Raw genomic sequence first — 15,076 nt, 5'->3', positions numbered from 1 at the left:
GGGTAACTACCACCTAATGAACTCATCCTATACCCCCACTTCCTGGTCCAGAAGTATACTTAGCTCCAGGTTCTAGATGTAAAGTAAATAAAGAGATAAAAGCATCAATGCATAAGCCAACGTGGTCGCAGCAGTACAGAGGCTGAGGCGGAGCGCTCTCAAAGTGAAAGCCAGCCTGAGCTACTCAATAAGGTTCTATCTCAAAAAGATATAATGATAGGACTGGGGAGATGACTCAGAAGCTAAAATTGCTTTCTTTCAAAGCCTACCAGCCTGGGTTTGGTTCCCCAGTACCCAAGTAAAGCCAGATGCACAAAGTGGCACGTGCATGTGGAGTTCTTTTGTAGAGGTAAAAGGCCCTGGCACACCCATTCTTTCACCATTCCTCTCAAATAAATAAGTGTAATAATAAAATAATGGTTTATTGTCTAGAATTGTGGAAGTTGTCAGTGATTTTAAAAAGTTAAAACATAACAATACAATAACAATAAATAAAAGCGCTTAGTGGATTTAAGTGTAGATGACGCTGGGCAGCATGAGCTGAAGGCTGAGTGGGACACGCGTGTTCCGTTGAGTCTCTTTCTGGTAACACTCGCAATTGTTCCCTGGGAGCACCCACACCCCATTGTAGACATAGATGGGACTCGGCAAATAGAGCTTGAGCATGTGGCATTTTGCTATGGCCACGCTGTGCACCTAGGCCATGTCCATCTCCCGTCACCTGACCCTGCACACTCCAGGACAGTGAAGTGACCGCTAATGTGAGGTCCCAAGGCAGGGAACAGAACTCTCTTGGAAATAGCTTTCAAATGGTCACCCTGTGTTACCTGCTCCAAGGGAGGTAGCTCATAATTGGCCTTGTAAAACGTTGATATTCTGTACTTAAAATGTGTTTTCTCAGGAAGCCTTTAATGTCAAGATTAGTGTGGTAGCCCTGCCAGTAACCCCAGCACTTGGGAGGTGACAGCCTGGAGATCAGGAGTTCAAGGTTGCCTTGGGTTACATGGTGAGTTTAATGCCAGCCTGGGCTCCATAAGACCTTGTCTCAAAGAAAAGGGAAAGGAAGGGATGGGTAAAGAGGGGAAGGGAAGGAAAAAAAGAGATGGAGGAGGGGAGAGGGGAGGGGAGAGGAAGAGAGGAGAGAAAATAGAGAGAAGAAGAGGGAGGTAAGGAAACTTTAAATGTCTTTTGTATGGTTATTTTAACTATATTTATTTATTTGCAAGCAGAGAGAGAAGAGAGACTGACAGAGAGAATGGGTGTGCCAGGACCTCCAGCCACTGCAAATGAACTCCAAATGTATGTGCCTCTTTGTGAATCTGGCTTTATATGGACACTGAGGAATTGAACCTTGGTCCTCGGGCTTTGCAGTCAATTGCCTTAACCAATGAGCAATCTCTCCTGCCCTTTTGTATGATATTTTAAGCAAATTTTTAAAGATTTGTTTTAAAGAATTGGGAGGAATCGGGAGACTGGTATGCAAACCAGACACAGGGAGTCATAGAAATAGTTAAAAGGTAGAATCTCTATTCCAACTTTAAAAATTAATAAATCAAAAAGGAAGCCTGGCATGGTGGTCCACACCTTTAATTCCAGCTCTCAGAAGGCAAAGGTAGGAGAATCACTGTGAGTTGGAGGCCACCCTGAAACCACATAGTGAGTTCCAGGTAAGCCTGGGCTAGAGCAAGACCTTACTTCAAAAAAGAAAAAATAATTCAAGGCTGGAGAGATGGCTTAGCTGCTAAGGCATTTGCCTGTGAAGACTAAGAACCCAGGTTCAATTCCCCAGAACCAACGTAAGCCAGATGCACAAGGTGGCACATGCATCTGGAGTTTGTTTACAGTGGATGAAGTTCCTGGCATGCCCATTCTCTCTCTCTCTCTCTCTCTCACTCTCTCTCACTCTCTCTCTCTCTCTCCCCAAAATAAATAAAATAAAATGTTCTTATAAAAGGAGAACAAGGTGAAACCATAGAAAGTGAGCCCCTTCATGTCACAGAGAGCTCGAGTCCCAACCGGGTGGTCCCTCTTGGTCCCTCTCCATGGGCACTTGCCACTTGGTGTGCATCAAAGCCAAAGCTCAGAGGGTTGAGAAAACCTCAGCTGGCAGATGGAGGCCAAATAGCCAGACCCTGTGGGCATCACCACTCTGTACACAGGAGACCCTGAGGGCATCACCACTCCTGTACACAGGGGACCCTGTGAGCATCACCACTCCTGTACACAGGAGACCCTGAGGGCATCACCACTCCCTTACACAGGAGACCCTGAGGGCATCACCACTCCCTTACACAGGAGACCCTGTGGGCATCACCACTCCCTTACACAGGAGACCCTGTGGGCATCACCATTCCTGTACACAGAAGATCCTGTGAGCATCACCACTCCTGTACACAGGAGACCCTGTGAGCATCACCGCTCCTGTGCTCACTGGGCTTTGCACTCCCTTAGGGCTTAAAGAGTAATGAGATGCATCAGCTGCCTTTAACATTTTACATCGCTGGGGAAAGGCCACAGTTGGAGACGGGGGAGAGCAGCGTTGTCTCTCCCCTCTCCCTTGCTCCACACCCTCTCTAACTTAGTAACAAAGTAGCAGAAAGCAAGACTTGTACCACTTGGTGCCGACTGCACTCCAGGATCCTGTAGAGATGGTCACGAGCTGTACTGACCCCTGTCTGACAGGGTCCCATTCACACTACAGACAAACTTGGCGATGTCATTAAGACTACGGACCTTGCAGACGAGTCCTCGGGACCCCACAGCTGCACATGGCCGTGCACATCCCAGGGGTACACATATGCACACAGAGACACATGGGTAGCTACTGTCACCACAGCTGTCCTTGAGTCCATATTCTCTCCTAACTCTCAATCCAACTTGGCTCCTGCTCTCAGGACCCAGGGGAGGGTGGCCAGGCTGAGCAGCATGGCTGTTCTCCTTCCTCTGCAGGGAGTACCCTCTCTGTCACTCGGAGCTCAGCAGATGCACCCCCCCCACCCAAAGACCACTATTGCCACTCATCACAGGTGGAACCCGTGCTTCCTGCACCCCACCTGCCCCCTTTCACTACGGCCTGTCTCTCACAGTCTAGCAGACTTTGCAGATGCTGAAGAGTTTGTTCATAGAGAATCTGTCTCTGAGGAATGTAAGAGCCAGAGCGCCATGGAGCACTGTCGTCCAGACATCCCATGGCCACTGCGTTCATGAGCTCACAGTGGCTCTGGCTGGCCACCTGCACAAGACCCACACAACACTGGGCCCATCAACACTCCATCAAGGGTGATGGAGAAGGGCATAAGGTTTCTTCCCTCCCTGAGGAATGACTGCCAACTAATGATTGCTGGGGAAAATGGAAAACATTTTCTGCAGTGGTGCATCCATGGGTAAGTTGCATTTGTTCTGGTAAATGACCCCACACCCTGTTCAGGCAGGCAAGGTTAATTAAACTCAGTGACATACACACCCCCACCACCACCAAAGCAGGGGTAGCTGGGAAGAAGTAGTTCAGTGAGAGGAAGAGGAGGAAAAGAGAAGGCATGGGAGGTGATTATTATCAGAATATTATGTATATTATACTATATATGTTTATTTTATATATACTATATATATTTATTGACATACATAATATTTTCAAAAAATAGTTTTTTAAATATTTAGTTTAATTTTTTATTTATTTTTGAGATGAGGCAGTCAGAGTGCGAATGGTTGCACCAAGGCCTCCAGCCACTGCAAACTAACTCCAGACACATGTGCCACCTGGCTGGACATCTGGCTTGAGTGGGTACTGGAGAATCAAATCTGGGTCCTTTGGCACCTTAACCTCCAAGCTGTCTCTCCAGCCCAACAAGTATGTTTTCAAAAAGCAAGAAAAAATGTCTCCCTATATAAAAAGAAGCCCACGAGTTCACATGAGCACCTGGTTGGGACTCACTTTACACTGGTTGAGAGAAGGCAGAATTATATCAGAGCCAAAGACTATTTGGAGAGAATCAACTCATCTAACGTTCTTGCGTCTTCCTGGGGACTTTGTCAGCCCTGCCTTGACATTTTCTTTGGGGGAAAAAAGTAAAAATAAAACTTAATGGACGCCCTGTTCCAAGAGAAAAAGAATTTGTGATGAAAGCAGGGCTGAATAACGCAGATACGGGAGCGAATAGAAGCTCACCAGTCACCTCCCTCACACGCATCCATTAGCACCCTTCCTTTGACAAAAGCAGACAATGGCAAGAGTTTCTAAAGGTCCCCTATGAGGCTCTGCATGCAAGAACAACGTCCATCTTCCATGTCTGGGTGGGAGACGGAAATGGACAGGGGCTGCCTTTTCTCACAGGTGCTGGAATTAGGAAGAAGAGCATTGTTGCAAGTTGGTAGTGTGAATCAGTCTTAATTGTTTAGGGCTCTATCTTTCTGTGGGTGAAAACCCCATTGTGTGATGTCTCCGGGCTCTGGAGATACGGAAGGGGAAGAAACAAATGAGGTATTTGGGCTTTTCATCCTCAGACAGCCGCATTTTCTCACACCAAGGCTTTGAGAAATACAGTCATCTTAAACTATCCGAAATGTCTCACATGTCCTTACAGAAGAAATGAAGGCATTTTCAAAATTACAGATGAATAGAGAGTCTCACTTTTTCATTAAAGGCTGACAATGGAGGGAGGCTGCATTTAAAAAGCTCTTAAAATGTATCAGGAGTGCTCTGTCTCCAAGAGGAAAGCACTGTCTACGGAGCTTGCAGACCGGGTGAGGTGACTGAGGGCAGATGCCGGTGACGGTCATTTGCTGGTTCCCGTGATGGCCAGCCCAGCCCTGGCGTGGGATGGTCAAGGTGACTCTGTGTCAAATACTCCTTGGGTCAACGCCTGTCGCAGTGAGGCGTCTACTTGGAGCTGCCGTGTCAGAGTTCTGAGTCAGCCAAGTTGGATACTTTATTTCAACGAGTGCTGTGAGTCACTTGAAATTATGTATCATTCATAGGCAGAAAACTTTTTAAATTCTGTTGTATCCCACCTACCTGTGACATTTTGATTCTCTATAGAGTGGGGGAAAAAACAGTATACATTATAATTTGGTGTCTATTTTTCAGGTAATTGACTTAATAAGTTGAAATGAAATCGTGTGCATAAGAGATGTAAGAAATAAGCAGAAGTTTCCTGAGGAAAGTAGCAAAGTTCACCCGGTAACTCTGAAAGCTCTTTCTCTTCCCCTTGGTGAAGGAGAGGCCAGGGGACCTGGGCACGCTTGGCGCTCGGGGCAAGCGCACAGCAGTCCTCGGGCAAACCGCTCACATCGCACCTGTCCTGCCCGAGACCCCGTCCAACAAGACAGCGCAGGCGTGGGGAGCATGGAGGGGGACCTGCATACTCGACTCCTCACCCAGTGGGCCCACCACATGCTCTCTCGCCAAAGCCAGCTTCTTTCCTTTCCCACTTCCTAAGAATTCGTGGGATAGGAGCTTAGAGATGGCACAGTGCTCAGAACGCTTGCCATGCAGGCCTGACACCAGAGTTTGGTGCCCAGGCCCCCACAAAGCTGCACTGAAGTTGCTTCCTTTCAGTCCCTCCAACTTGCCTGTGGCAGCGGGGAACCGAATGAGGATAAGTTGGAAGCTGTTGGACCAGCTAGTCTGAAATTTGCCACAGCAAACAACCTGAAAGAAAGCCCTGGTTTCAAACGAGGTGGAAGACGAGGTCTAATGCCCCAAGGTTTGCCCCTGGCTGCTGCACGGCGCTGTGGCACGCACACACCCTTACACGCACACCCCAAAGAATCATAGCATCAAACAATGACGCCAGAACAAACACTACAAGATGTAAAGAGTGTCTCAGCAGAGCAACTGAGAATTCCCCTTTCTTCTGGAGCTGTCGAACCAATCTTAGTTGACCAGCCCTTGTGCCTGACAGGTAGAGAGCTTCGTGCATCGTGCCCCATCCATCTCTGCCACTCAGTGTGCCCAGTGTTCGCCTCCCCATTGTCCTTGGCCTTTGGGGAGCCCCTAACATTCTTCCCAGAACCTGAGCTCGGCTTTACTTCTCCCTCACATCTCCCTGCAGAAGACATTTAGAAATGTCTGTAGCAATTTCATTTTCTAATGATTGTTGTATTTACTTGGGTGTGTGTATGAGTGGGTAATATACTTGTGTAGACACACGTCTCCAGTGAGCACGTGGAGGACAGAGGACAACCTCGTGGTGTTTCCTCCTTTCCTTCCTTCTACCTCTTTGGAACCAGGGTCTCTCTTTCTACAGCTGCCTGTGAGCTTCTGGATTCTCCTGGCTCCGCCTCCTATCACCATAGGTGCAATGGGACTATAGACATGCGTGTCACTTGACGTGGGTGCAGGGGAAGATGGAACTTGGGTCATCAGGCTTGCAAGGAAGCACCTTAAACCTCTGAGGCATCTCCCCAGCTCCCCCCCACCATAGCAAACTCACATGCTCTGGATGTTGCTGTGAAATTCATTTCATGCCTTGTTTTCCTTAGACGGTCAGACGCTGCCTGACGGAAGAGTTAGGAGGTCCTGGAAGTCTCAAAGCCTCCTGTCTGGAAGAAGCTTCCAGGGGAAAGCAGAAGAGGCCTCAGCACTCTTCGTTCAGTCAGAAAGCGCTGCGCTACCAGGAATTGGTCAAGGCCCCACCCCGCATGGGCAAATCGAGAAATCGCGTGCTGTCAGGGAAGAAAGATGGAATTTGGGGTGTTGACTGACCTGTGACCTTGGCTATGTTTCACCTTAAGGTCTCCGAACTTGAACAGAGAAGCCAGTCATAGAACAACTGAACGGCAAAACGTGGGGATACAAGTGGGTGACAGCAGAGTCCAGGGAAAAGCCTCAGGAAGAGTGAGGGGTGCCTGAGGTTCCATGTTCTCTTCTGATACCCTGCCTCCCCCAAACCAGCATTCCCGTGCCATCTCCATGCCCCTGTCTCGGGGGTGTTTGCTCCACACCCAGCCTGGGCACCACCATCCGCTTATGCTGAGACTGCCTGCCAGACAGCCCCAGCCTGGGGATCCCTGGAGTTGCCCGCATGCAGAGTGAGGTGGGCTTTTTCTTGGATGGCAGGGAGGGTACCTGTCAAGAAGTGCCCCACCAAAGGCCTCACTCTCCGTGGAGGCCAGAGTGGACATGGGAGAGCAGATGACGGAAACAGTTTCAGGAACCAGCACCTGGAGCCAGAGTCTGGAAACCTGGAGAGGAGGTGCCCCTGGTGGGCGGCTGGAAGCAGCAGTGTCCTGTCTGGGCTCTCTCTGCAGGCTGCATGAGGGCAACTGCAACTGGACGGGACCATGGGCCCTCTTGCCCCTGGAAGACTCCTTCCTTGATTCTTCCTGCCTCTGATGCGGTCAGGAATCCCATCCCCCATGCTCCTTGGATGGCAGATGCACTGTCTGCTGCCACATGGCTTTCTTTCTCCTGGGTTGTGGGTTCTAGATCTGAGCATAACGTCTTTCTTTCCTTACAAGGTGCTTTGTCAAGGATAAGCCCAACCTAATGGTGAATCCAAACTTGATTTTATCTGCAAGGATTCAATTCCCAAATAAGGTCATATTCCCAGCTGCATGAAATTAGGGCTTTGACACATCTTTTGGAGAAGGGAGAAGGCCCCTTTGGTTAGGGCACAAGTCAGTCATCCAGGTCCCCTGGGAGACATCCTGTTATTTAGGACCCTGAGACTGCACAAATAATCACATATGTGAAGCCAATCCTAGATGGGAAGAGGGGAATGTCTCCCTAGATGGAAAGCAATAATGTTTTTGCATATACTGAGTGAGTGGTGTGGGGGTGTGTCTGGAAGATGTGCTCACAGGCCCATGGAGAGCAGAGGAAGATACCAAGTACCCTTCCTCTACCACTCATTCATGTATTTCTTTGAGACAGAGCCTCTGCACACAGAGCCATGGTTTGTGTGCCCCAGTGACTCTCAGGTCTGGCTGGGGTTTCAGACATGCATGATGATGTCCAGCTGTTTATGTGGGTTGCTGGGGAATTGATGTCGGGAATCTAACCCCTGCTCAGGCCTCGTCCTTACAGCAAACACTCATCCACTGAACCATCTCCCTGGCCCTGGGTGGGAAATTTAAGCAGGTACTTAAAACAGCACTAACCAAAGTCAGCATTTTCACCTAGTATGTATTTTAAAATAAAAATTCCTTCAAGAAAACCCAATAATAACCAAAAGATTACCACTGTAAGTAAAGAAAAGTATCGCTGTCTCTTCTTGTTACCATGGGGTCAGGCACTAACCCCGCAGGGTCATCAATCCACGAAGACAACAGGAACAAAGGGAAGAAGGTGAAAGTCGCTGCTGGGAGAGGTCAGAATAATAATGGGCCGAGTGAGGAGCCAGAGCCAGAAAAGAGAAGAAGGGAGAGAGAGAAAGAGAGAAAAGCAAAGAAGAGGGAGGGAAGGAGGAAGGAAGAAAGGAACGAAAGAAAAAATGAAGGAAGGAAGGGAGTGAGGGAGGGAGCGATAGAGGGAGGAAAAGAAGGAGGAAGGAAAGAAGGATGGGAAGGAGGAGAGGAGGGAGGGAGAGGCAGAAGGAAGGATAGAAGGAGGAAGGGAGGAGGAAGAAGGAAGAAATTCCTGGCAGTGCAGGGTTGGAGTCTCAGCATCTAGCCATGCCTGAGGCACAGTCTGCTAGGTGATGGGGCACAAACGGTACCCCTTTTTTTTCTTCCTCAGCCAGTTCCCATGGGATAAGAGTCTTTTCCACTCAGAACTGGAGACAGACAGCTTCTGAGCACACAAGCAAGCTGTTCACCAGCCTTGATTCAGCTAGTCAGGTATCTCTCATGACTTAGGGCTTCCCAAGTTCTCCTGTGTTTCGTCGGCTTTCTCCTTCATTCTCTTCCTGGCAAAACTGAAATGATGGTCCCCACAGCATATGTGGCCTCAGAGACTCTCACCGCCACCCTGGGCAGTTCTTCGAGCATGGTGATGACATCCAATGGAGTCTGTCTGTTTGCAATAGCACTGTGTATGTCCCTCTTCCCGTCTCCTTACAGGCACACCACCCAAGGACATGAACGCTGGGAACTGGCCATGGCAGGAAGCTAAGGACAGGCCCTTGAGAAGGAAACTTTGGGAACACAACACATTTATGTTTGGGGAGCTTTCCATGCACTCTAGCCATGTCATCAGTTTCATTGTGTGTGTGTGTGTGTGTGTGTGTGTGTGTGTGTGTGTGTGCGCGCGCGCACATGCATGCACAAGGGTATGGAGGTCAAGGACAAGCTTGAGTGTCGTCCTCAAGAATTGCCATCCACCCATCCCTTGAGACAGCATCTTTTGCAGACGTGAGGCTCACCGATGAGGTAGACTGGATGACAGGGAGCACCAGACATCCCCTCCTGTTACCACCTCCCTCCCCAGAGGTGGGATTCCCAGTGACTGCCACCACTCTTGACACGTTTTGGAGGGCGTGGGGGAAAATCAGAGTAGGGCTTTACTGACTATCTCCCCAGCCACCGCTGTCTGCTTTTGTTCTGCCAAATGTCCTGTGATCATTCATTCCAGAAGCCAGCAGGAGTAAGCCCAGTGTTAGGCACCAGACACAAAATAGGGAGTCAGGGATGGGGTGACAGCTCCATGATTAAAGACACTTGCTTGAAAAGCTCGCCAGCAGCTATGGTTTAATTCTCTAGCCACCCTCATAAAGCTGGTTGGGCATTTGTTTGCAGCAGCAAGAAACCCTAGTGTACCTAAACACACACACATACATACATACATGCGTACATACATACATACATACATAAATTTTCTATTAAAAAATGCAGAGGCTAGGGAGATGGCTTAGCGGTTAAGACACTTGCCTGTGAAGCCTAAGGACCCAGTTTGATTCCCCAAGACCCACGTGAGCCAGATGCATATAGTGGTGCATGCATCTGGAGTTCATTGGCAGTGGCTAGAAGCCCTGGTGCATCCATTCTATCTCCTTTGTTCTCTCTCTCTCTCTCTCTCTCTCTCTCTCTCTCTCTCTCTCTCTCTCTCATAATAATAAATAAACTTTTTTTTTTTTAATCCAGAGCAGAAGACAGCTAACCCCTACCCTCATTAGGGAAGTGGTCGGCCTAGCAAAGAGCTTGAGAGTCAGTGTTCCCCATGCAGAGGGCACCAAGTGCCCACAAGGGCATCCCAAATTCCCTTCTGTGCCCTCTTTTCTCTCCTTGAGCTGACATCATGCCCATCTACACGTCTGTAGTCTCACAACAACTGAAAAGACTTCTGTCTGCTCAGAACGTCAAGTGCACTTACAAGTTTTCCATCCGTTTAGCCCTTGACTAGATAATTTTCTCATCTTTGCAAGCAGGCTAAAAATGAATTTCATAAATTCACTAGGGTCAAAGTGTATGTCTCAATATATTTTTGTTCCCATAGCACCAGAATCAGGACTGGGCATCTCAAAGCTTCTCAGTAAATCTTCTGTTTGATTAGAAATGAAAGCTTTGTTTTCTTCAAGAGATGTGTTCTCGAAAGTTTATGACCACCAAACATTTATTATAAGCCCAATTATTTACAAAAGAATCCCAGAGCCCTCTTCATAAAGTGAATAACTACCGCACTTTATCTCTTGTGTGTGTCGTAGTTTTCATATCGGAATGACTTCTGAGAGTGAGTTAGGCATGTTTAAGAGCTGTAAATAACTAATTGTAAGTCAGAAATCAGGGGACTTTCTTTATCCCAATGGTTATTTGCTTTCATCAAATATTTTTCACTGAAGGCCAAGTATGATGGAATATGCCATTAATCCCAACACTTGAGAGATGCAGGTAGAAGAATCAAGAGTTCAAGGTCATCCTCAGCTACAAAGCTAATTTGAAGCCAGCCTGAAGTACATGAAATTAGGTCAAAAGAATACCATATACATATAGTGCGTGTGTTTCTTTTAACTGATTCTTCTCTACAAAAAATATTTTATTTATTTGAGAGAGCACGAGAGAGAGAAAGGCAGATAGAGAGAGAGAATGGGAGCACCAGGGCTTCTAGCCACTGCAAAACAACTCCAGACTTATGGGCATCTGTGGGTACTGGGGAATTGAAGTCAGGTCCTTGAGCTTTGTAGGCAAGTGCCCTAACCACTGAGTTGTCTCTCCAGCCTGAGTTGTGCTTTCTTGCATGCGTATGCACAGTGTTTGTGTATCCGTGTATGAAGGTTCATGATGTGTGGGTGTACATGGCATGTGGAGGCCAGAGCTCAGTGTCTTCCACAGTTATGCTCCATCACATTCTTTGAGACAGGGTCTCTCTCACTGAGCCTGGTGTTCATCAAGTCAGCTAGACTAGTTAACCAGTGAGCCAGTCTCCGTCTCCCCCTGCTGGGATTGCAGACCGACACCACCAGGCATGTGGACACCTGACTCAGGTCCTGACGCCTGTGCAGCAAGCCCACGGCCCGCTGGGCCTCTCCCCAGCTCCCCGACTGCTCCACAGGTTCTTCCAAGGGGCCAAAGAAGGCACAGTCCTCGTTTTATTATATGTGGTATTAAGATGTCAAATTAAAAGTTTCACTTAAATCTGGAGCTAGACTGGGCACTTCCGCTGATGCATTTTTTGAAAATATTGGTGGAAAGAAAATCACATGCAACCGCCCTTGTTTTATCTTTCAAAAGAAAGCCTCTCCTTGAAAATCATAATTCTTGAATAGGAAGCTATGAGAAGTTGGTTCAGGTGGGAGTTTTACTGACAGTTCTTGATTCGTTTGTTATTGAGAGAAATAAGGTGCTTGTCACACAGGAGTTCCGGAGTGCGCGGAGGGAGACAGCCTTGCCACGGGCACCTGGGCACTGGGAGGGAACACGGGCCCCTCCCAGTGGCTTTCCACGGGTGGTAATGAGGAGGAACGAACTAAGCATGCTTGTGTGGAGTTTGTTGGAATCAGACCCTCTTAAGAGCCCAGAAAGTGCCATCAGGGGGTGATGTGTGTGTTGAGGTAGACCCCAAGCACACACATCAGTTTTCCAAGTGTCCTAACACAGGTCTACCAACCCACGACTTGATCCACACATACTGAGCAACTCGGCAGAAGTCCACGATTAAGGCGCCAGTAGGGCTGGTTCCCCAACGGCTGAGAGATCCTATGCCAGCTTCTCTTCCTGGCTTCTGGGGCTTTGTCAGTAATCATGGGCATTCTTTGAGTAATACAAGCATTACCTGGGTTTCTGTTCAGCACAAGGCATTCTCTCTCTGTCTCTTTCTCTCTCTCTTTGTTTGTGTGTTCAAATTTCTTGTTCTTATAAAGACATTAGGACCATTCTAATGATGCTAACCTTATCAAGTCATTGAAAGTCCCTATTTTCAATAAGATCAAAATTCACAGGGATTAGGAGTTAGAACATCACCACCTTTTAGATGGGATGTAGTTTAATCTGTAACACTGGTGTGCTCTCCTCTGTAAAGGGTTAGATGATATGTTACACTTTGCAGGCCAAAGGGTCACAGACTAAACTACTCGATTCTCCTGGGGCAACACCAAACCACCACACACATCATGCCTATGAATGTGGATGGCTCTGTCCTAAGTATTTTCGGACAGTGAAATATGCATCTCATTTAGTTTTAATGTGTCAAAAGCCAAACTCTCTTTCAGATTTATTTCCTCCCATTTGAAGATTCAACAACCATCCTTAGCTCATGTGCCATGCAACAGCCAGATTCAGCCCCAAGGCCATAAATGTCCACCGTAATCAGGACCCTCAGAACATTTCTGCCTGGATTTCTACATACCAAGTCCAACCTGCATCAGCATGAAACCATGGAGTAAGAGTCAAATTTGTGTCTCTCATGTGCCCACAAGACCATTTGTTGTTAGCCAGCATCCTGGTCTGACTTCTATCCAGAAGGACAAATCAGTCAGGAGGGTTTTCTGACTGTTCAGAAAATTGAAACACAGAAAGGCAGGAAGAATGGCCCCTTGTGCCCCACATCAGGTGGCTGAAATGTTTGCTGGGAGATGGATGATATCTCCATCTGAACATCTCTCTCAGAAACAGTGTCTGGAAAGAACAGGGAAATGAAAGAAGTAAAATGGACATCAGAGATCTTTGATGTGCAAAACAAAACTGTTTTCACAGTTTGATATACTGTGGTTGAGTCTCTCCTGAGAACAATAAGTGGAGAGTTTCATTGCTTCCTTGGCTATGAGAATGAGAGAAAAGGAGACTGCCCTGTCTGGGTTTAGAGACATTTTGTATTATTATGTCCCAGCAGAGGCTGAGGAGCAGAGAAAGTCAGGCCCTGGCAGCCGATGCCCTCCGCTTATCCCTCCTCCCTCCAACAGTTACTAAGGAGTCAGGGACAGACATAAATCCTGGACATGTAGTGGGATTTTAGCAATCCCATGTTCATTGACCAATCTGGGTAGCTGGCTGAATATTTAACTTTCATTAACATTTGGAATTCCCATGCAATTGTTTTCCTATTTAATTTGTAGCTGTAACTGTAATAATTTAGGGAGTCCCTAGGGACCCTAAAAGTGCATCTTTCAGAAATGGCAAGGCAGCACTGATCACTTTAGGATGTTTTAAGTAAAAGGAGGAGTATATATCCACTTAGAGCTGTTCTGTATACAAATAAAATATCTCCTAAGATGTACTTTTCAGTGCATCATACAAGCCAGGCATGGTGGTACACTTACGTAATCCTAGCTACTCAGGAGGCTGAGGTAGGAGGATCCTAAGTTCAAGGACTGCCTGTCCCATAAAGATAACTCAAGGCTAGCTTCAACAAGTTGGCAAGATCCTATCTCTAAATGAGAATTAAAGGGGCCAAGGGTATAACTCAGTCATAGAGCCCTTGTAGCATGGGCAAGGCCTTGGGTCTATCTCTAGCATAACAACAGGGAAAAAAGGCGGAGACAGAGGAACTGAGAAGTTCCAGCTAGAGGAGAAGGGACAGTAGTGAGACAGCTCTATCACACCCTGCAGGCTCGGGGGCCATTTCGGAAGAGGTGGTAGACAGACTGTAAGAGCCAAAGGAAGGGGAGGAGTACCGATGATACTGTCCTCCAGACACCAAGTGGTCATGGTACCCATGACCTCACAGTGGCTGATGTGACCAACACAAGACCTACATCATAGGAGGAAAAAAGATCACATCAAAACAGGAGAGGGAGGGCTGGAGAGATGGCTCAGCTGTTAAGGCACTTGACTGCAAAGCCTAAGAACCAAGGTTCGATTCCCCAGTACCCACATAAAGCCAGATGCACAACGTAGCGCATGCATCTGGAGTTTGTTTACAGTGGCTTGAGGCACTTGTGTGCCCATTCTCTCTCTCTCTCTCTCTCTCTCTCTCTCTCTCTCTCTCTCTCTCTCTCTCTGTCTCTCTCTGTCTCTCCCTCTCTCTCTCTCTCTCTCTCTCTCTCTCTCTCTCTCTCTGTCTCTCTCTGTCTCTCCCTCTCTCTCTCTCTCTCTCTCTCTCTCTCACTCAAATAAATAAATTTAAAAAGCAAAAGTTCCTTGGAGTTTGGGAGAAAAACCTAGCAGAGCCGAGCATGATGGTGCATACCTTTGTTCCCAGCACTCAGGAGGCAGAGGTAGGAGGGCCACTGTGAGTTTGAGGCCACCCTGAGACTACATAGTGAGTTTCAGGCCAGCCTGATCTAGAGTGAGACCCTACCTTGGAGGAAAACAAAAACAGGAGAGGGAGTATCAGAAAGTCAGAAAGAAGGGCTCGGTGGATTGGGGACAGGTGAGGTGAGACAACAGAGGACGGTGAGAGGGAATTATGATAAGGATACAAGGTGTATATGATGGAGATTGTCAGAAAAAACGTTTACAAAAGGAGACTGGAGAGATGGCTCAACAGTTAAAGGCACTTGCTTACAAAGCCTGCAGGTCCGGGTTCTATTCCCCAGTACCCACATAAAGCCAGATGCACAAGTGCCACATGCATCTGGAGTTCATTTTCAGTGGCAAGAGGTCCTGGTGAGTCCATTCTCTCTCTCTCTCTCTCTCTCTCTCTCATTACAAATAAACAATAAATAAAAGCTTTTAAATTAAAATAATAAATACAAAATAAAAGAACTTGTGTCTATTAAGTGCCAGATCACTTAACGACCCTTCGGCGGCAGCATGCCTGAAGTCA

The sequence above is a fragment of the Jaculus jaculus genome, chromosome 8 (genome assembly GCF_020740685.1).
Source record: "Jaculus jaculus isolate mJacJac1 chromosome 8, mJacJac1.mat.Y.cur, whole genome shotgun sequence".
NCBI classification, from domain to species: Eukaryota; Metazoa; Chordata; class Mammalia; order Rodentia; family Dipodidae; genus Jaculus; species Jaculus jaculus.
Note: the sequence above shows the minus strand (reverse complement) of the source record.